The 23,518-nt window shown below is 35.1% G+C and overlaps 1 pseudogene; it reads left to right on the top strand.

The window, feature by feature from the left end:
- Window positions 1–18,458, top strand: part of LOC149783679 (uncharacterized) — a 28,593-nt pseudogene extending 10,135 nt beyond the window's left edge.
- The last annotated feature ends 5,060 nt before the right edge of the window (window positions 18,459–23,518 follow it).

Here is a 23,518-nt window from a genome sequence, read left to right as displayed (position 1 = left end):
GAGACCTACAGCTAATCATATCGAATCAAACAATGGGGTGTCAATTTTGTTTACTGTTTGAATATATTGTATTCAGTTATTACGTTGGTGTTGTGAATCTGACAAATTACGGTAACTCGAGAGCAAGAAAACATGTAAACCGGATAATGACAACAGAGATAATGAGGCAGGATGTTACCTCATAGAACATGAAACTTTTCCACACGTTCCTATTCTTAACTTCTGTTTGTGGAAAAATACATATGACAACGAAGCTTAGTTACCATCCTCGTGAGTAAATAATTATGTTTTGAAAAGAAAACAAATACAGAAAAGCAAGTCTTTAAATTAAATTACTAAGCCCTAACCTTCTTTATCAGTCTAACAGGAAGACACTAAACTTCTTTATCAGCCGAACAGAAAAACCAATGCGGACAATCATAAATTTATTTTCTTCAAACTTTTAGGGATTTTGTATTTGCTTTTTCTACTTATAATAGAATATCAATGAAAAATGTTTTGGAGGAAGTCATATGTAAACGTGCTTGCTCGAATCACTGTATTTTCCGATCAGTTGCATGAATCAGTATTTTCTTGCTCTATTTGTTTCTTCAGATAGCTATAACTCCTATGGTGTAAATGGAGAGAGAGAGAGAGAAAGAGAGAGAGAGAGAGAGAACTGACATGTTGTCACCCACGTACCTAAATAGTAAATCAAGGTGTAGGGTAGCATTAAAACATTAGAATGAGCCACTATAAGGTCAATGGAAATTTAATATAATGCCTCCATTTTGGCCATGCAAAATTAGCTCGTAGGTGTAAACCTTATGTGCCGTTTTTTGGGTCATGGAAAGATGCAATGTTAACTCATTAACCCCTGGAGATTCGTGTCAATTTCGGCTGAAATGGGAGTTGGAAAAGCATTTTGAATACATCCAATTACTTCTGCTTACAAGAGATTTTTTTTTAGCCTGATGCCTAGTTGTGTTAGAAACGTAGTTTGCTATTGGCTAAATCGCTCTCGCATGTGCAAAAGGGTAAAAATTAGATTATGTAACATCGCCCTCTTAGTAAGAGGGGTGGTTAATTGGGTTTGGCTGGCGTTATCCAGAGGATGACCTCCCTCGATATTATAGCCCGGCGGGAGTGAAAGAAAAATGGAATTTCAACAGAGAACTGAGCGAGAATACGGGAAAGAAATAAACAATACGATACCCCTTTTGACAGGAAAATAACAAATTTAATCAGAACAAATTAGGATCGGCCATTCCCAATTCAAGTTAGATTATACAAGTAGAATTTAACAGGTGTGTCCAATTTGGATTCATTACATCATCATAACGAGAGGTGAAAAGAGCGCAATGTCCACGATCGATTGCATCACCTTCATTCACTTTGACCGTATATCAACGTATCCTAGTTCATCCTTCCCATGCTCTATGTTCTGACCCTTCATGGACCTCCTGGTCCTTTATTCTGACCTCGTCCTTCTTTCTTTCTTTTTCCAGTACTCCTGTCTTCGGACTGTCTCGTCTTCCTCTCAGAAAGCTGTTCCTTAAAGGATAAATTTACCCCATAATTCCGTATGCCCACTATTTACAATTCCCTTAACGTTATTCAGATCATGTTGATATCCACACACCGCGTAAATTCTGACTTAGTACGGTAGGACATTGACCTTGCTTTCCAGCGGCAAGTCTTAAATTACCACGTGAACGTCTACTAAATATTACCATATTATTTAACATATGCTACTACATGTTCGACTACTATTCCATGAAATTTAAAAGAAATGTAACTCACGGCATTCCTTAACTACAAGATAATCCAAGCATTGCAAAATCAGATATAATTAGATGATTATCGTCAACTCACGATGATCTGGATCGTCCTACCAACAACGCATGAAATCAATTCTACCAATGAACTAATAACTGTATAATTAAAAAGGTAAATTGTATAACAATTATATCATCAACACTTTCCATGAAATTGAATAAGATAAACTGCATAACAACTCTAGCATCAACAAATTCCCATGAATTGAATAAACGATACATAATATGGAAACCTAGTCATAGCAAACACGTTTACATAAAACAAACAATTAAATAATAGAATATTACGTGAAACTAAGAATGCGTACCTTGTCGCTGTTTCTTTCACAACGTATGCATCCTAGCTGTAAACATGCCTTTCTTGTTACACAACGACCAACTGGACCCTTTCTTGTTTCACGAGGAAAGCACTAATATTTTTTTATGATTCCACCGTAGTAGACTAAATTTCCTCTTCTAGGGATTTTTCAGACTAAAGAATTTCGACTAGGGTCGTCACTTCAAAGTCCGATTGCTCTAAAGTGTACGCCCTAATTTATTCTACCCAATCGTAGGCGGTGCTCCCTAATCTTTCCCAAAGAAATAATTCCTTTCATCAGGTGTAGACAGCTCAGAATTTGAGTACGACAGTGCGTGACAATTTCCCTTTGAAAATATGATAAGTGGACATAGGTTCCTACCAGGCGGTTAAGGTTGGTAGCTCAAATGTTTACTTTCTAAGGACCGTGTTAAGATAGCCCGGTCAATTTCACTGGGTCGGAATGCTATCCCTTTAAAGTTTACACTGACATGGGGGAGATGAAGGAAGAAAGGTCGAAGTGACGCACAAAGACTTTTCTGGCTTAACTGCGTTTAGACTTTAATTGCTCAACGCATTCAACTTTAAAAAAATTCTGTAATTCAAAATTCGACACTTCACAGATTATTTATTTATGCATTTATGTCTTGCTTATTGTAACCATCATTTTTGTGACCTGGCCACTTTTTACTCCAAGTCTCCAACTTATCCTACTGTATGTGTGCAATGTAGACAAGTCAGAATGCTCACACACATAGCTACTAACCACTTCTCGGTTTGACTGACTAGCACCAACACATCTACTGACTAAACATCTACATCTACTAACAAGGACAAGGGTAAGGGTACGTACACGGACATAACAATGTTATCAGCCCTGAAAAGTGTCAGTGTAAACACTTACAAACATACTCTCACCCCTAAAACGAGTAGGGGTGTTCACACGCACGCACACACACACACACACACACACACACAAACAAACAAACATTCGCACTCATTATCCATTCATTCTTTTCTGGCTTTGTTCTTGACCAGGAAGACATCTATTGATGTGAGGGAGGGTGGAGGTTCCAAGGGTCAATGATCATAACCAATAGGACTCTAAGAAGGAAAACGACTTCCACATAATAACCCAATTCCTATGCCGCCAATCATGAAAAAACTTTGTGGATGGGTTGCATTGGAGACATGAAAGAAACCTTTAACTTTTAGTTAAATCATAAACCTCAAGCCCACACATCATCGTATCGAAAAAGCAGATCCTCCTGCAAATGACATGACACCTTTAAGTCTGGCACATGCTATGACATAACAGTCGCAACGCTCACTGGTTTCATCGACAAAATCAACAGTTTACTTCATCTAATTCCTACTGTTATCCCAGCCTGGGACAGTTAACGAACTTTAAGCAGTGCACGACAGTTTGCTCGAGTTGCATCAACACTAAATAACTTACTTGTTTTGCTTTGAATAATTGGAATTAAGAGAAAATTACCAAAGAAAAAATGGAAAATCATACCTTAGAGGGGGTAAAAGGAAGTCATTGGTAATGGTTTAAAACTCAAGTACTGTTAACAAATTCTTTGGACTGAAATGATGCTTTATGAATTTCTTTTGTGACTTTTTATGACCATTTGATCCATAAATATTTTGACTTCTGCTTGGCATGTCTCTATTTCATCTAGTGCAATGTAAGTAAACATGCTTAAACTAGATTTCCTCGCATATAAAATACGTATTCCCCCATATTGATCAAATGTCTTAACCACACCACAACATTCAATTCCGACCACACCTCGTTTGAACTAGTCCAAACTACACTCACACTGGAACAAAGGTCAGTCCATTTGTTCTGCCTATACCGCCCTCCTTCTAGTATAAAAAACAAACTGGCTGAATCTCTCTTTTTGGAGCAGTTTCCGAATCTCCTGAAGTATGGAAATTCGATAGGTGACAACCTGATTATTCTTGGAGATTTCAACTTTCACTTTGACTATCCCGGAAACCCAAACACGTCAAAACTCATAGATTCCATTAATGTTTTCAACTTCAAACAGTCAGTAAACCAACCCACCCATAAACATGGTCACATTTTAGACTGGATTCTTCATAGACCTGATGATAACATTCTACGGTCCTCCCTGGTATCCATGACCTTGCATCAGATCCCCTCTGCATTATATGCCATCTTGACGTGTCAGTCCCTAACCCTCCACCTTCATCTGCTACTAAGAGAAACCTCCGTATGATAAATAGAACCAAACTAATGCACGACATCCAAGCAAACCTAACAACTTGCTTACCTACTACAGCAGAACAACTCGATAACTACCTGCGTTCATTGCTCGACAAACATGCACCAGCTACCAAATGCAGAGTATCAATTCAAAAGTGTTCTCCGTGGTATAGCAGTGTTAGGGACCAGCTTCGCACTGCTAAAAGAGATCACCGTAAAGCTGAGAGGCTATGGCTTTCCAGACTCACTTTTCATAAGCAAATCTATGAAGCCGCTAAGAAGAATGTCACAAATATAGTCCATGCAGCGAAATCAGCCCACTACACTACTAAGATCATAGAAAGTTTCAGCTGCAACGATCTCTTCGAGATTACTAACAAGCTAATGTCAAGGAACAAATCTACACCACTTCCAACTACCTTCTCTCCAGTCGACCTTCTGGGCATGTTTGCAAATTTCTTCCGTGACAAAGTACAAACCATTAGAGATAAGCTTAACACCACAATTTCAATTGACTCGTCTTCACCATACAGATGGGATACAGAATTTGAGCGGCAATGATTAGCAGCATTGGAACCTGTGGATTTCGTACGTACAATCCTGATGAAGAATGCACCAAAGTCATGTGAACTTGATCCAATTCCAACACCACTGCTGCTTGAGTGCTTAGATCTAGTATTGCCTTCACTAACTGCTGTTATTAATACCTCTCTCTCATCCCGGGAATTCCCATCATTTTTCAAAACTGCCGTTGTAAAGCCTCTGCTGAAGAAACCAACACTAGACCATAACGATTTAAAGAACTACCGCCCAGTTTCTAATCTCCCATTCATTTCAAAAATCTTAGAAAAGGTTGTTCTATCCCAGATTGTATCTCATCTGAATTCAAACAGTATTTTTAGCAATGTACAATCTGCATATCGCCCTTGCCACAGTACTGAAACTACTCTTCTAAAAGTAGTTAATGACATTCTCTCTGCGTTGGATAGCGGAAAGATTACAGACCACACCCACCTTGATTTGTCTGCAGCATTTGACACAATAGACCATGATATATTACTTCACCGTCTCCAGCATGTATTTGGCATTCATGATACAGCCTTACTGTGGTTCAAGTCCTACTTGGTCAACAGGACACAAATTGTATCTGCAAATGGAATACACTCCAGCCCAGTTGATCTATACTGTGGTGTTCCACAAAGGTCTGTTCTTGGACCTGTTCTCTTCATTCTGTACACTCAGTCGCTCTCAAGTGTCATAGATCATCATCCAGTGTCTCACCACTTGTACGCTAATGACACCCAAATATACAAATCTAGCCACCCAACTGAAGTTGATGCTACCTTCCAAGGTGTAATGAGGTGCATTTCTGATGTGAAACCATGGATGACATGAAACAAGCTGCAGATGAATGATGATAAAACTGAGGCCATTCTGATCACAACACAAAGACTTTCTCATTCACATCCTTTACCTCAAACTATAAATATTAGCAACACCAACATTAAATTCACACAATCAGTACGAAACCTAGGTGTTACTCTGGACAGTACTCTCACATTGCACCAACATGTCATGAACATATGCAAGGCTGCATATCTTGAGCTGAGACGCATCAGCTCAATTCGCAAATATCTTTCAGTTGATGCCACTAAAACACTTGTGTGTTCATTAGTACTTTCAAGACTAGACTATTGTAACTCAATTCCGTCTGGTTCATCTCAATATCTGCTCCAAAAACTTCAAAAAGTTCAAACCACGGCTGCTCAGATCATACTTAGAGTATCACGATCAGAGCACACCTCCCCGCTGCTCTGTACCCTACACTAGCTATCCATTCGATCCAGAATCAAACACAAAATTTGTTCTCTGTGCTACGTTTCACTGACGGACTGTAGTCCAGCATACCTATCCAACCTCACCCTTGTGTACACACCAGCAAGATACGTACGCTTCTCTTCTGACAATCGTATACTTATAATTACCACTATGAAAACAAAGTCATATGGACAGCGTTCTTTTGTATACCAGGGCCGAGCAACGTGGAATGAATTACCCACTGAACTTAGACACAACGACACAGTGATCCCATTCAAGGATGCTCTCCAAACTCACTTATCTCGACTGCAAGAACAAACTTATAGACCTAATAATGATTCCTACCTTAAATATTCTCAGCATGTTTTTAGTTTTGTTGTTGTTGTTTTCTAACTTCATGGTGTTTGTTTTTGTAATCATATCATTATACGTTTTTATCTTATATGTGTTGTCTAATGTTGTAAAGCGCTTAGAGCTTCTAAAAATTAGGCGCTATACAAAGTCCTCATTATTATTATTATTATTATTATTATAATTGACCTCTAAACCTCCTGAGTACTCTCCTGACAGTGAGGACATTCCTAGAAATAAATTTAAGTTTCGTAGGTGTATTGCTCTTCACACACCTATTACGTATGTACATGGTTGTGGTAGTGACGATGGAGAGCCCAAATGTTTAGAAGCTATAAACCATGGCTACTGCCCTAGGGTTGCGTTGGTGAGGTTGCACCATGGGGCAAATATCAGTTGCATTAATAAAATATCCAGATATTTTGTAACAATCGTTTAGCGTGTAAATTATAGTGGTTTTCATTAAAATTCAATATAATTTATTAGGTATGCCCATACATTTTAGAGAAAGAGCAGATATATCCCACTCGTTTGTGATCTGTGTGTCCATCAGTCTGTATCTCCATTGATAATGTAGTTTATCTCCTGTATAATTTTTATGGAACAAAACTGACAATGCAATAGATATCGGTAGGTATGTTCTGTTGATGTGCACAATGGGTTTGGAATCATCATCCAGCTTTTATGAGCTGGGACAGTTTTAAAGACAGAACACCAGAAAGTAAAACTAGACAAAAGGTCCAAATTTGTGTACATCTGAAATAGCTATTTCATGTTCAGTCTGTGTGCATTTAGATATCGAGTATATATTAACATTCTTTCCAAGTGATGATGCAAAGGCTGTGTCATTTGCATGCATACGTTTCTATTTTGGACTCAACCTAGGTCAGAATTTAAGAAGTCACCTCTCTCTCTCTCTCTCTCTCTCTCGCCCAAACGCTCTCTCTCTCTCTCTCTCTCTCTCTCTCTCTCGCCCAAACGGTAGAAGTTTGACTCACACTAGTGAAATAAGGTTTGGACAGAGAATGAATTAAATATTTGAACGTATATGTAAATGTACAATGTCAATGTCTCATGCTTTATTATTTTATTACCCATTATGTCACTGTTTTATTTTTGTCACTCAGAATGTTGAGCAAATGTATTAATAAATTGTGTAGAATCCATGATCCAGACGTAACAATTGTTTCAATAAATTGTTTAGAATTCATAATTCAGTCAAAACAGTTGTGCTAATAACTTGAACAGAATCTAGCATTCAGTCCTAGACTTGACCTAATACATTGTGTAGGATGTAGTCTTAGATTTGACATAATAAAGTGTATAGAATCCAGTATTTAGTCCTAGATTTGACCTAATACAGTATAAAGAATCTAGTATTTAGTCCTAGACTTGACCTAACAAAAGGCATAGAATCTAATATTTAGTTGCAATAAAGAACTTACATTTTTTATTGTTCAAGAATTGAATTCGATACCGCTGATTAAGGGATATTTCCAAGTGCTATATGTTTTAAAGTTTTCTTTATCTACATATCTCAGAGTTTAAACGAATATTGTAACCTTGGAGTGAAGCTGAAAAATCAGAAAATGCTAAATTCAGGCAATCAAGCTAAAATGTACAAGGTAAGCTTCTATTGATGATTTATGTATCATGTTGCTGTTTTTTCTTTGATTGTATCACATTTTAATTCATTCAATCGTAGCCATCTACTCTAAAATCTGAACGACATTTTATGTCACGGATGTTTTTAATTAACTGAGAGGAAACCTCCAAACCTAAAATGTAATCTGCTCATGTGGTCTTTCAATGATATTTCAAGAATGGAGTAGATTTAAACACCCTAAAGGAATGCAGAGTGCAATAAAATTCAATAGAGAAATACATACGGTTGACATTGAATTCTAGATGTCACATTTAGTTTGGTTTTGAGAATTTCAGGATCGGAAGGTTTCGCATTATAATCTAAGTTTTATAGCGAATTAAGACGTGATACCATGGTACGTTTTAATGGGCAGGTGGAGATAAGCCTTCATGAAATTTACCACGTCAACAATCAATTACGAGAAAAGAATAGAACACTAAAGTCTAGGTTAAAAAAGGACGGCAATGTGATACTTCAAATGAAACAGACGACAAAAATATGTTCTCTCTCTCTCTCTCATATACTGTGTAAATCTCTAGAATAATAAACGTAACTAACAATTTATATGAATATTTATCACTAAGCTTTTGCAAATATTCTTTGTCTTGCTTTTATTTAATTTTTATTCTAACTTTCATGCGCAACTATTTATGTTTTGTAAATATTTCCTTTAATTTTAGGAACATGGAGTATTTAATAGATTTTATATTTCCTGTCAAAGTGTCCTTTGAACAATTGGAAATAGTATAATCGAGGGTTTCATTATATGTTTATTGGACTAGACGCTTTAAGTCAACTATTATTATAATTATTATTATTATTATTATTATTGGCACTAATACTACTACTTTTATGTTCTTTGCTATAATTATTTACATTGTTTTCTTAACTTACACCCTTCAGGATTATTGTACATACATACATACATACATACATACATACATACATACATACATACCTGACAATTCAGTGTGCATAAACCTCATAGCCCGACGCACATGGCCTCTTTAATTTCGATGGAGCCCGTCCTATGTTCTTAGTATGGTGTCAGTCGAGCTTGTCGAAACAAATAATCAAATTTGCCAGATCCAACTTTGATCGCGTTGATGAAATTTGGAAATGTATTTTCAATATGTTGACATCGCTGTCTCAGCACGGCGAAAATCCGATTAAAATCATATCACCATTTTCCTACGTGACTGGAGTTCTTATATGAAACAAATTGTAACACGGTGTGTGACGCCAAAAACATGATTTTGTACTCCAATACCCCTGAGAAAACATAATTTTCGGTAATTTTCGAAAATAAAAAAGCACCACTTTCAGTATATGACCGTAAAATGTAGCATGTATAGACTGTAAACAGTCACGATTGGATCGAAAGCAAAACTAACCTTTGTGCAGTTTAAATAGCGGCAATCAAAAGGCAAAACGGTACATACAGATTTTTAGAAAACATATCTGGTTACATGCATGAGGTTTCACTATCGAGCCAATAATTGTACCTGAGTGAGTCAGACTTGATGGCCACTGTCTCCCCTATTTACTAGGACAAAGATAGATCTTTATTGAAAATAAATTGTCATGATTTTGCATGTACCCATACATCATCACCTAACCGTGTGTATGGGAAATTATCGTAAAAATTATTTTATATCCTGATCTTTACTTATGGCCCCTTGCTTAGACACAACGCGCACACATTCATACTCACGCCAACACATACACTCACAACTTTAATACATAAAGAACCACTCCTTTACAAACCGCAAGGTGTTTTATAATGCCTGTTTGTTTGTTTGATCTGAAAGTAAAGAAAATTAAGAAACCAAAACAAACGTTCGAAGTAGTTCACTTTTTCTTAAACTCATTACTTCTAATATTCACTTTGGCGACATGTTTTGTATGATAAAACACAATTTTAAACACAATTGTAAAAGAGGTGAGATTTTGAATATTTTATGCACAACGTGTTCTGCATATAACATAATGTGCTCTCAAAATTAGGTCGTAAATAAGATCATCAAAGTTGATATTTCCCAGAAAGACATATTTTCGTGTAATTATAAAATGTGGATTGAAAACTTGGATCCATTCCACAAATAATTTCCAAAAGTGTTCAGTAGCACAATAGTAACAGAATAAGTGCTTGATTTTTTTCTATTCCCTATTTATCATTATCACCTAAAAATCTTTTTTCTTCAAAAACTAGCTTGTGGCAATATTTCTATGTAGAAGCTTACAATTAAAGCTCACATAGCTGCCTGGACTAAGTTTCATATTACCATTTGTGTATTTTATTTTGGTTTTTATCAGATCTTTACAAATAAATTTGTTTTTTGTTCTTACTCAAAAAAACAAAGAGAAATCTACAGCCAGTAATTTAAAATTGGACACTGACCAGTTAATATCAATTTCGTGATATATTTTTATTAGAATATTTTTTTTTTAAATGCGAATAGCTTTCTATTACAGCACATTTCAGCGCAGACCTGATACCGAGCAAAGTCGTTTAAAATCTGCATAAATGACTTCAAGGGTAAAGGAGAACCGTCTAATAATAAAAAAGCGTCCTCAGCATACTGCCCTAATTTGAACTCGCTATAATGGCGCGTTGCTTAATTGGAATTTCAGGAATCCCATTTCCCATCTATATATATATATATTTATATATATATATATATATATATATATATATATATATATATATATATATATATATATATATATATATATATATATATATATATATATATATATATATATATATATATATGTATGTATGTGTGTGTGTGTCCTTAGGAAATGGCAGGTCGTGTCGATAAGAAACGGGAATCCTGAAATTCCAATTAATCATGGAGCCATTATAGCGAGTATTTTTTCAAAACGATTTTTGCGTTGATGTGTATACTGTACAATGGTTAGACATACATAATCATTATTTTAATTAGAGCACGAACATATGCTATTTTTATTTCAGCATCTACGCAAATGAATATGGCCATCTATTGAATTTTCCATTAATTCATGACATAATCGAAAGTATTATTTCAGCCACCAGCAGTTTATTTCAGCCACCAGCAGTTTAGTAGGCGTCGTACAGTAAGCTTCTGCTTTATTAACACTATTAACACTAAACTGTAAGATTCTGAATTGTGTTTCATTTATAGCAAACCATGTCATGCACCCTTCCTGCCATTGTTGATTTCATATTTAGAATGAGTTATATTGTCATTTCCGTTTATCTCTCTCGACTCTTCCGGATATTCGCATTAGTTTTTATTAATATTGACTAATAATACTCAATTGCTTGAAAATGACTTATACACCACATAATAAAATATATGAAAACAAAGGAAATTTAATCACTTGTAATACAAAGGAATACGTTTACAAACCTATAATCTCATAGATTTATTCATCACTCACTAATTGACATGACATTTTATCTTGATTGCATGTTAATTTACAAGTATCATAGTTTGGCCAACCTGATCACGTCAAATTCTCTGTCTCTTTCTTTGATCTAAGTATTGGTAAAACCGTTGGTAGAAGTTTATAACTACAGACTGCACAAAAAATACGAATAGTTAGTGTCCTAAAATAAACTCTGAAAAGCTAGCATTTGCATGGAACCACACACACAACAGAGTTTTGCCCTAAACAAGCTACACAATCATCTAAACGCGCTTTCCGGCAGCATGCATAATTGAAACACTGTAACGTGCCAATATCAGAAACTATTACCAAAACGGACACTGCTACAACAAGAAGAAACAAATAATTGCAAGAAATAGAGTGACTTGTTCGCGTAAAGCTGCAGGCAGTAAGTTTGAAAGAAATTGTTCGACGATCACAAGCACTGATGTGCCGCTTAGAGTATAAATTGTAAGATCAGTTCGGAGGTTCATATGTAAATGCGAACATCTGATTATACGTGCATGCATCAATACCTTAAAATGTTCAACAGTATGTTGTGTAAAATACATTGATCCAAGTCACCAGGTAAAACATTTAAGATTTCAATACAAGAAGAAAGGACGTGCAAATTAGAAACCGTGCATTTGTTTCAAAGACAAAACGACCTTCATAACTTCAAGTAAGTCGAAGAACAACAATTACTCATGTCGGACGTGATTGGAACGTCTGAGACAAAACTTTTGATGTGTCGAAATTATATGAAAGTAAATCATAATTGTGTCCATGCAATTTCTCTTCGTATTCCATCATGGAAGGCAGGAACAGTTATCCGCTTTATAGTAGCAGACAGGTAGCGTATAGGTAGGGAAACAGCGTATAAATATTACTTGTTTGTAGCCTGTATTCTTGACTATTCTTGACTATTTTAGCAAATAAGTAAAGACTACAATCCAATGTTTGAATTTTACGCCACTAGGAAGTAACATTGAGATGAAACACTAATAATAATAGTAAATCAGTACAGATTACGAGCATCCAGCGAAAACTGGGAAAGTATTAACAAATAAATGACGCAAATATTGTCATGCAACCCATCGCAGAGCTGAAACGCATTGCCTCTACACAAGCTAATTACAAATGACGTTAAAATTCCTTTCTCTGTACGCCTTAAACAAGAACAGAGAGAAATAAAGATGTGGCAGGGCATATCTAGCAAACTTTTAAAGTTTACTTTACATGGTGAAAATAAACATGTAAAATAAGAATTTAAATCAGCTAAACTTTCAGCCTAGAAGCAGTTACCTATCCAAAACAGAAGAAAGCCCTTTAACCTAAATTCCCTATGTAAATCAATTTATGCTTTTAAAGACAAATAGTCTAAACCTAAACACAATGAGTAAAACCTGCACCATAAAATCAATAGTTGAAGAAGATATTGTCAAAAAATATAGACAATACATGTTGAATCAAATGTCATAAAGCATGCGAAATAGTTACAGATAATCAAGCAATGTTTGTAGACTGCTAATTCCGTTACGGATTAGAGTTGCATCAAAGCGCAACATTCTGGAATATAATTCAATCTCATCGTTCTAGCATATTTTTTAAACCTCATCTATTTTTTATTAAATAATGGCTGACAGTTTGATGACTTGGCTATTGTAAAAATGTGCTTCTAAAACATAAACAAACACTGGCCTTTTACAACCACAATTTGTTTTGTGTGGCGCTTAGAGGATTCATTATGATATGGCTATATTAAATAGCACTTGTATGAGGTATTAGTAAAACGAACATATGAGAACCTGTACTAGATACATTTAAAATACAAAAAGCATAATAGTATCATTTTATATTATAGAAACTCGTAACAGGATGCTAGGCATCTAGTAAAAATATTTAAGTCAAGAAAGATAACAAGGTTCGGCAGTTTTGAAGTTGACTCTTCACTTTTTGTAACAATTTATGATTATTCTTCTGGAATGGGCAAAGTAACATTTAAAAGGACACTATTTGCAATAACATTTTAAAGGATATAATTTGCAATAGAATTAAAAAGGGTACTATTTGCAATAGCATTTCAAATGGTATTATTTACAACGGAATTAAAAGTTTGATATTTTTAATAGCATTTAAAAGGTACTATTTGTAATGCTATTTAAAAGGGGACTATTCGCATTAGCATTTGGATGGGTACTATTTGCAATGACATTTAAAAGGGGATTATTTGCAGTAGTATTTAAAAGGATACTATTTGCAATAGCATTTAAAATGGTTCTTTTCACAATGCCATTTAAAATGATAAAATTTGTAATTGCATTTTCAAGGGTACTAGTCGCAATAGCCATTAACAGGATATTATTTGTAGCATCATATAAAAGGGCACATTTTGCATTAGCATTTCAAGGGGTATTATTTGCAATAACATTTAAAAGAGCACAATTTGAAATATCGTTTAAGAGAGTATTTTATTTGCAATATCGTTTAAAAGGGTATTATTTGCAATACTGCTGTCGGCTTAAAGAAACGTATCAGTGGCTCAAACATGTAATTCAAAGTGTCCTTATTGCAAACAATTACTGAAACCAACGAAGACTACAATATGAAAAGGGACTGGTGAAAGAAGGAAGAAGGCTAATAGGATGGGATGGATGGGCGTTTTGGAAAAATCGTAACATTATTTGCAATAGCATCAAACCAAACCTTTAATTTGGAATGTGAAAAGGGTCTTCTAGGGTTGGCTGGCATTTTAAGAAAAGATATTGAACTTTATAGCCTGCATGGTGAGAAATGGGTAAAGCTTACAAACCATCTTAATAATATAGATGTAAGAAACATTTTATGTGGACAGTATTGTTAAAGCAATTGTGAAACATAGCATAGATCCGCTACAATGGCCATGGTCGCCAAACACATAGGTGAAAATAATAGTTCAGTCAGAAAAAGGACCTTTTTATTTTAGAAAACATATGAAGAATTGTAATTTCAAATATCATTTAAGGCTCTATTGCCGTCTGTCCCTGTGTATGAGGGCGAAACATACAAGGTTTAACTTTTGGTCAGCAGTGAGTAAGCTTTTCTTCACTTTGTATAGCTAGTAAAAATGTTGCCGTTCCGCTTGCTTTTACATAATTGGCATATGTCAGAACAAATGGATATATATGTTATTGTCGAGACCTCAATGTTTGGCGATTGTGAATTGTATAACTTTTGTTTCTTCCCATCGGCACTTAAATGGAAATGTCGTTTGATGAATACTCTCCTTGTCTCCATATTTCTATTGGTCATATTTGTCGCCATTGCCCTCGTACTTGTTATCTTCCATTTGAAGGACGCCAATGGGTATGTATTGAAACGATGTTCATTAAAAACAAAACAATATTTTATCGGAAAATGATGTCACACGTTTAGCTTTACATGCATTATTATTTTACTTTCGACTAGGAACTCGTTACATTTCTGCTGTACAAATTACTTCATGAACTCGTAACGGATGTTGAGATGAGTGTGTTTGATTATTTATTTTTATTATTTTCTTTTGCTTGTTGTCTGAGATTTTTTCAATCCATCTATGTCACACTTTTAACCTTTAAGGAAACGTCTTGCGTAAGAGTCAGTATTAAATAACTACGTTGAACTGATTGAAATAACAGCTGGACGAGTGATTTGAAACTTCTTTATAGCATTTGTGTAAACATAAAATTACTGGCTACATACATTTTCTTTCCACAACTATATTAAAGGTAAACACATGTTCACATAAGCAATTGTACTGACAAAACGCAATTAATTTTATAATGGATGTAATTTGGAAATCTATTCAAATGCATTATTTTTTACAGGGAAGTTTCCAGACGTATCCAAAACATGCAAGCTTAGAAGCTGCAATCAACAATTTGCAACACAAGACACGTTTTGCCATATGTAAGCTTATTCTTTTAAAGAAAAAGGAATTTGACAAACATACCATTCGTTGTAAATAGCACACCTCAGTTCTCAAGTTACTGCAATGCAATGAAACATAATAGTAGGTTATCTACATAAGAAATCAAATAAACTACCTATTTATGAAACGAAGTATCGTAGCAAATTGACATCACGACAAACGAGAGTTAGTTGTGCATAAGGACCCGTTATAAAAAAAATGTTGTAACCGTGATCTTACCGGTTGAACTTCAACTTACTGACCCCATATAGGCAAGCATGTACATACAGCCAAAATAGATAAACATGCTACATGGTGTATAAAAAATAATTTCGAAAGATAATCTATGTAATATTTTGTTTAGTTATGTTGTCCTTATAAGCATTGACTTTGACTATTATGTCTCTTACGAAATATAATCAGCTTTAACGGATGCCAGAAAGGGAAGTGGATGATAAATCGTACATTTATTTTCAATGTCAATAATACGAAAATCAATGGATTTTGGGTGGTAGAGTAGGGCTAGAAGCTCAGCAGAGACTGAACCGTATTAAAAAGAGTTTATATTGAATTCGAATGATCGTCAAGACATGAACTGCGAAAGCAAAGTCTTTTTTCGGTTTTAGTGACCTTCCCCTTCAAGCTTCTTATTCGGGCAGCAAGAAACACGCTAAGATTCTCTTTCGCAAATGAAATATGAGGTGACAGTGACCAAGATACTGACTCGAAAATGAATATGGTTATTTGCAATATGAAATCCGTTTAAAAGTGCTGTGTGGAAAACGAACAAACTTCAGCCTGCCTGATCGTCCTTCTGCAATTGCGTTGGACGCGTATCAACAAAACAAATGATACATATGGTTTAGCTTCAAAAAATGATATATGAAAGCATTAAAATTAGTATCCGTCTCGATCGTTATTTTGCACTTCCCGACAACACATTAAAAAGGAACAGAACAATGCAAGGAAGGAAATCTTTGAAACAGCTGATTCAAATATTAATTCTGATAAATAGGTGCCGCACACACACACACACATACACACACACACACACACACACACACACACATATATATATATATATATATATATATATATATATATATATATATATATATATATATATATACATATATATATATACATATATATATATATATATATATATATATATATATATATATATATATATATATATATATATATATATATATATATATATATATATATATATATATATATATATATATATATATATATATATATATATATATATATATATACATATATACATTTACGATCTTGATGTGCAAACATTATTTATTTGCTTCTCTTTTTCAATCCTTTATACGAAAACGTGATTGCATCATATTCTTAAGAAAGGTTCAAGAATCGTTTTTGATGTTTAATTATATTTCCTTTTACAGCATTTCTATAAGATGTCAGTCTCCAGGAATGTCATGGACCCGATTTAAAGCGATCTTTTCCCGATATGGACTATGTGCTCCTGGGCTACAACATCCTTAAGGGTTACCCGGTAGCGATCGGGTATGATCCCGGATTTACATACCCAATATTCCGTGCCGACTATAGTAATAACGATCAGACTGCCGATTGTCAGTACAGTGTCCCCAAAGGTCTAGTTCTTATCCCCGATGTTTCCTGTATTACTTCATTCTCCTCCAAAGTAGTCCAAACCCAGTATGAACTACAGCAATCACTCTCAGCCTCGGCTCACGTAGGAGGCGGTGGCTGGGGTGTCAGCTTCACTACGAGTGCTGAATATAAGGAAGCGTCGTCCACTGTGGCCAGTGGACAATGGATCATGATATACTCAAGTGCAAAATGTAATTATTACTATTGTAAACTTGAGAAGAGTACACCACCGCCTTTCCATCCAGTTTTCTTGAACTGGGTTCACAAATTGAACAGACCAATTTCAAATAGTTATGAAGAAGATCAAGATACATATATGGCATTTTTTGATCATTATGGGACACATTTTGTCAACGAGGCTATATTTGGTGCTTCTTTTACGTATTAACACAAAATGTCGTCATCCAGCTACTCTAAAATGCAAGAAAAAGGAATAAATGTAGCTGTGTCGACCTGTTACTCTGGCTTATTCAGCGTCGGTGGAGGATTTAATTTAGATTCTTCGCAAAGAAAACAAGCATCAATATTTCAGAGCGAGGTACAGACGAGCACTGTAACGATTGGTGCCCCTCCGCCAGCCAACGGCGATACCATGACGTGGGCATCAACGGTGAAGGAAACTCCAGTTCCAACTAAATATTCACTGACTTCCATAGAAGAACTATTCAGCTCTGAGTATATGGAATATTTGGGTGTCCGACATGATAATATCAGAAAGAAAATAGCAAGCTACAAAACAATATGCTGTAGTTTTCTTCCAAAAGAAGGATTGGTCGACACTTGCCTAGATCTGAAGGATTAATATTGAAAGAAACCGCTTTGAGTGGAACAAAAAATGTGGAGGAATTTGACCGTTCCCGTTGCATCAAGGCCTGGTTGAAGCGGAATACTTGTGTGGCATTTAGCTTTTGTAGAGAATGTACAAGAAACGACTGCAACTATAATTCATTTCAGATGTATGGTGAAACGATTTACATCAATGGTAATAAGACACCGGGCATGCAAACAACAGTTATAATACCGAAAATAAATGAACAGTTAAAATTTAGTGACACTGCAATTGTTGGAAGAGAACGTATTGCAAATCAAGCAATGAATGTCCGAACAAAGAATGTCCAGGATTGTCTGAAGAGATGTTTAGATGATGCACATTTGTAGCGTTTACGTTCTGCGAGTGTCCGAAGAAAGCAACCAATTGTAACCAGTACAGCGAGGAAGGGACTAGCCAGCTTGAGACAGATATAGGATCTGACACATATTTTATATCAAACTTCGATACCTGCTTCTGACAATGGTATATCAGGTGATGTGATAAGAGCAAACACACAGAGAAAGTAGACATTTGCTTTTAATTACACTATCAAGATTTATGTACAATAAGCAATAATCACATCGGACAAATTTATATAACTTTCAGAGCTGTGTTTGTGTATTATAGAATTTTGCACAAATAAATCCGCGACCGTAAATACAATCAAATGATATACATATTGAAAGTGCTGTGCTCTAAAACTGCAGTTTTATATGTTTATTTCAAAGTTTATTGACCTGACGAAAGATAAACTGATTGCATGAAATGTTATCTCGGAATATTTCATTTGATTATCCTTCCAATGTTTCAAGTATAACTATAAGTTCTTAATTTTGCAACAGATTCAACGTTCTGTTGAATTTTTTTATATTATTGTAGCCATTAACATTTTGTTATGGCGAATAATTTGCAATATTCTAGCTCACTAGCGCCATCTCTCAAGTAGGGAGAGGCATGACAACATCATGGTAACGATCTTGTTACAGTTCCTAAACACCCGTGACCAGTTGTGGTGCCACTCCCACAATCGTGGAATGCTGATCTTTTCCAACAGAATCGACAAATACCATTGGTTAATTCTTAGTACGAAAAGGGCCGAACGATGTCCTTGTCAAGATTGTTTCTGAGCACAGCTGCGGTAACTCTGTTTCCTCTGTGTAATATACACAAATCCATACAAAGTACAGAATAACCAGTGCCTCTCTCTCTCTCTCTCTCTCTCTCTCTCTCTCTCTCTCTCTCTCTCTCTCTCTCTCTCTCTCTCTCATTAATATGCTATTCTAACTCAGACACGATTTAAATTAGTGCAGAGTGAACCTGAAATTGTATATCTTTTTTTTCTTCATTTCAGCTTGCATATGTACACCCAATTTTTCTGACACTGATACGGTAATTCAGACCATCAAATCTGTATTGATACTGATCGATGATTTGTAGATCTGATGGCACCTATTCATAAAACAGAGGAATCGTTTGCAGATAAACATGCCCGTAACATATCCGTATACAGTTTAGACATTTACCGATATTTCTTTCGAGTCTTGAGGTACCGTCGGTTAAAGACTTCTTTTGGTAGTATGAACATATTATTTCCGGATCAAATCCTATGTTTGACGACTTGTACATATATATTAAATAGCACAATCCTATGCACTGTGGATATTTTGAATTTCCAGCTAGATATGGCTGTTACTCTATAATGGTAAGTGTCTTTACTGTATCCTGGAAAGATTTTCATGCAGCAAACGTGCACATTTTAATGAACAGGTGACATCAAACCCACAAATCCTCCATCATTATCAACCCAGATTAGGTGGTGTCATGTTCATGATAATCTAGCACGAGTCTACGCGTACCTAGACAGAATATAGAAATATGTAACATCTCTCCACTCGTGAAACGATGAATACTTTGTATATAGATCCGAAGTGAACTAAGTACTGTAGATGACAACTGAAATGGTAATTTTTACTACCATGCAATGTCACCGAATTGTTTAATCTAGAAATCGTATGGTTGGTTGACTGAACAAGAAGAAGATGAAGGAGACGGTTTCTCATGGAGGTTGAACAGTGGTCTATCCATGCTTCAAACCATGTTAAGCTTACCCTGTCAAGATTCCATGCTTGAATCATATATTCGGGCTTTGTTTACAATAAATTCATAAGTTGGATGCAAACAAGATGATTTTAGATATCCATAGAATAACTAAGTAAATTAGTTGTACTAAATTAGAAAGTGTTGTCTATAAGAAAAACAAGAATAGAAATATGATGATATCTAAACAAGCTTAAGTATGGAAAGAAACGTAATATAATCTTAAAATTTGATATTTCCTGACTGTGGAAGTGTATCCTTGTGCGTTCTCATGTTTCTGATTTCCGAATGTGATACCACTTCTACATTACGGTTTCCACCTTAATCGAGGGATCTTGATATAAACGTTACTCTAGAGAACTTGTTTTGAGGGTTTCGTTAGCTGTGAACACATTGTAGGAGCTTATATGGTTCTTGAGAGTGGGAAATTCAGAGCATGGAAATAAAGATGTTATTCAACGGCAAAATCAACGAAACATTTATTGCAAATAATGTATGCAAACAAGAAACTCTCGTGAGACACATTACAATCGGTTACATTATGTATGTAGTAGCGTAGTATAATCCCTCAGTATACTAGCGGTTATATGATATCAACTAAAGGTAAATTTCGAAAAATGTAAAATTGAAACGCACAATATTTAGGAAAACAAATACTCACAAATAAATAAAAGCATAAAATATAACAAGGTAAAATGTAAATTTTAAAGATGTTAAAATTCTGTAAAATGTATATCATACAAGAGATAACACTTGTACAGATTTTCTAAAACCAAGAATATCATTGTAAAGGGAATGGTGGCAAGGTTCAAATGAACACAATATAGTATGAATCAAAGAATTTTACATGTATCCATAAGGTGAACACATGTCGATATCTCGAATGTGAGTTTGTTGGTTAGAAAGCCAAACTGATGATATGGGACAATATTGTGCTACCAGAGCGTCATTAGACAGATTCAACTGATTGATGATAATAATAATAATAATAATAATAATAATAATAATAATAATAATAATAATAAATCTGTGTCACTAGAGGAATGCGAGGATGGACAAACTGACGCACAGTGTGTTAAACTGAACTTTTGGACATTTTGTTTAATCCAAATTCGCATCTGCTGTATCCAATAATCCTCTCTATAGAAAGATCAATTGCCTGTTAGTGTTTGTTTTCAGAAAGGACCTGACAATCATGTCAACTTAGCCGAGTATTTTGTCTACTGTCCGTCTGTCTGTTCGGTCTGAACATTAGCAAGGGTGCTCATATTCATTTAATAGCTGTAAGAGTTTATTCATTTTCTATTTTTTTTATATCAGTTTCCTGCTCCCGATTATGATCGAATTTAAAAGTTTGGTTAAAACAAAGTCACTTCAATCATATTACATTTCATCGGTTACACCCTCACTATGTGGAATAGATAAAACTAAATGGATTGAACAATTAACTGTGATATCTCTATCAAAATGGTACTTTAATTTATTTATTTGACAACGTTGTTTTTGTTTCAGCCTTAGAAGATTGTTCATGACATATTTTCAGTCATTTACGTTCTTGTTAATTGTAAAAGGGCCATAACACTTAGCCCGAAGATGATTTTGAAGCATGGTCAAGAGAGACAAACCATGATCACGAGCCTGATAATTTAGAGGGAACTTACAGTATTGTGAATTAAATAGCTAATAGTTCTAAAGATGTTTTCACAAGTCCAAAATTATAGTGTTTTGAATCAACTCAAGTATTAAATATGTTGATGTCCCAAATAATCTCGGATGAACTGATGTACCAGCAGTCTTCATGTATCACACTGATATAGTCCAGACTGTCTTTGAATGAAATCACGATGGTCCCAAAATAATAATCTAGTGGAAAGAGATGTGTGCATTGGTGTTAAGTAAAGTTGTCTTAGAATTATGTAACATCGTGGATCTACGTAAACACCCAACGGCTCTGTTCATCGTTACCTTAATCTCACAGTCACAGTTAATTATTGCAAAATTATTGTGTGTGATTTGTACATGCTTTGTATGTTTTCCACATTTATAAGTAAACGTTTTTTATTCTCTTTTATCTTGTATGCAATCTTATGAAATATGTTTGTTTGTAATCTTTTCATAAGTGATATTATGTTTGTTTGTAAATTTGTAAATGTTAACACTAGTACCTTTCTGAGGGCTTATAACATTGTTGTTTTGGCGTAAGCATCATTACTCATTTCCTTGGCTTAGATATTTAGGCGTTCGTCAGTGATAAGTGGGTGGTAGTCAGTCAAACGGAGAATTGGTTACTAGGTTATGTGTGCGAATATTCTGACTCTTCAGGGTTATAATATGCTGAGTATGTGTAAATACCCTTACATTTTGTGTTGACTAGTAGCTGTAGGTTTATGTAAGCAGATATGTGGGTGCTAGTAATTTTAAAACCTTGTATTGACTAGTAGGCTTGGGTGTCGGTCGGTCAAACGGCCTCAATAATATGCTTGTTTATGTCATGCTACTCCTAATATTTTCTCTGGTTAGTAGGTGTACGTATTGGTCAAAAGATTAGCTGGTGCCAATCAGTCAAAACAAAGTATTGGTTATTTTAGGTGCTTATCTTTGTAACATTTTGGTGGGAATAATGGCCCATCATATAAATTCTACGGAGTTTGTTAACATTATTTCTTCCTTTGAGCCCATGCCGGCCCATAACGTTAAACACATCGAGCCGAAACTGAGGCGTAATGTTAAATTCCTCTTAACCATATAATAGAATATTTTAACTTTACTGACACCTTTCCTTAGTATTTAGGTGGCTGGGTGAAAAGATGTAAACTCTCTCTCTCTCTCTCTCTCTCTCTCTCTCTCTCTCTCTCCCATCACGTCATGATAAGTATAGCCATTTGAAGAAACAAATAGAACGAAGTAAATCACTATCCGTTCAGTTGGTAGGAAAATACGGTGACTGGAGCAAACACGTGTACAAGAGACTTCATCCAAACATTGTTTCATCGAATTTCTTTGATAAGTAGAAAATGAAAATCTAAAATTCATAAACGTTTGGAGAGAGCATTTCTATTATTGTTGTAGCGGGGTTTTCTGTTGGGCTGATAAAGAAGTTTAGGTCTTCGTAATTTTATTTAAAGACTTGTTTTTCATTTATTGTATTCTTTTCTTGAAAATACGTTTTAACACACGAAGACGGTAACTCAGTTTCGTCACCTTATAGGTATTGTTTTACGAACAGAAGTTAAGAATAGGAACGTGTGTAAAAGTTTCATTCTCAGTGAGGTAACATCCTGCTTCATGATGATAATAGTCAGCATTCGGATTGTTGTTGTCCTGCCCTCGATTTACCGTACATTGTCAGATTACAACACCCACTTAATGACTGAATACAATATATTCAAACTGAAAACAAGATTGACATCCTCATTGTTTGACTTGATATAATAAGCTGTA

This window comes from Sinohyriopsis cumingii, chromosome 14, assembly GCF_028554795.1.
Source record: "Sinohyriopsis cumingii isolate HCF-2022 chromosome 14, ASM2855479v2, whole genome shotgun sequence".
Classification (NCBI taxonomy): domain Eukaryota; kingdom Metazoa; phylum Mollusca; class Bivalvia; order Unionida; family Unionidae; genus Sinohyriopsis; species Sinohyriopsis cumingii.
The sequence above is the reverse complement of the archived record's forward strand: the minus strand, read 5'-3'. Positions and strand labels throughout refer to the sequence as shown.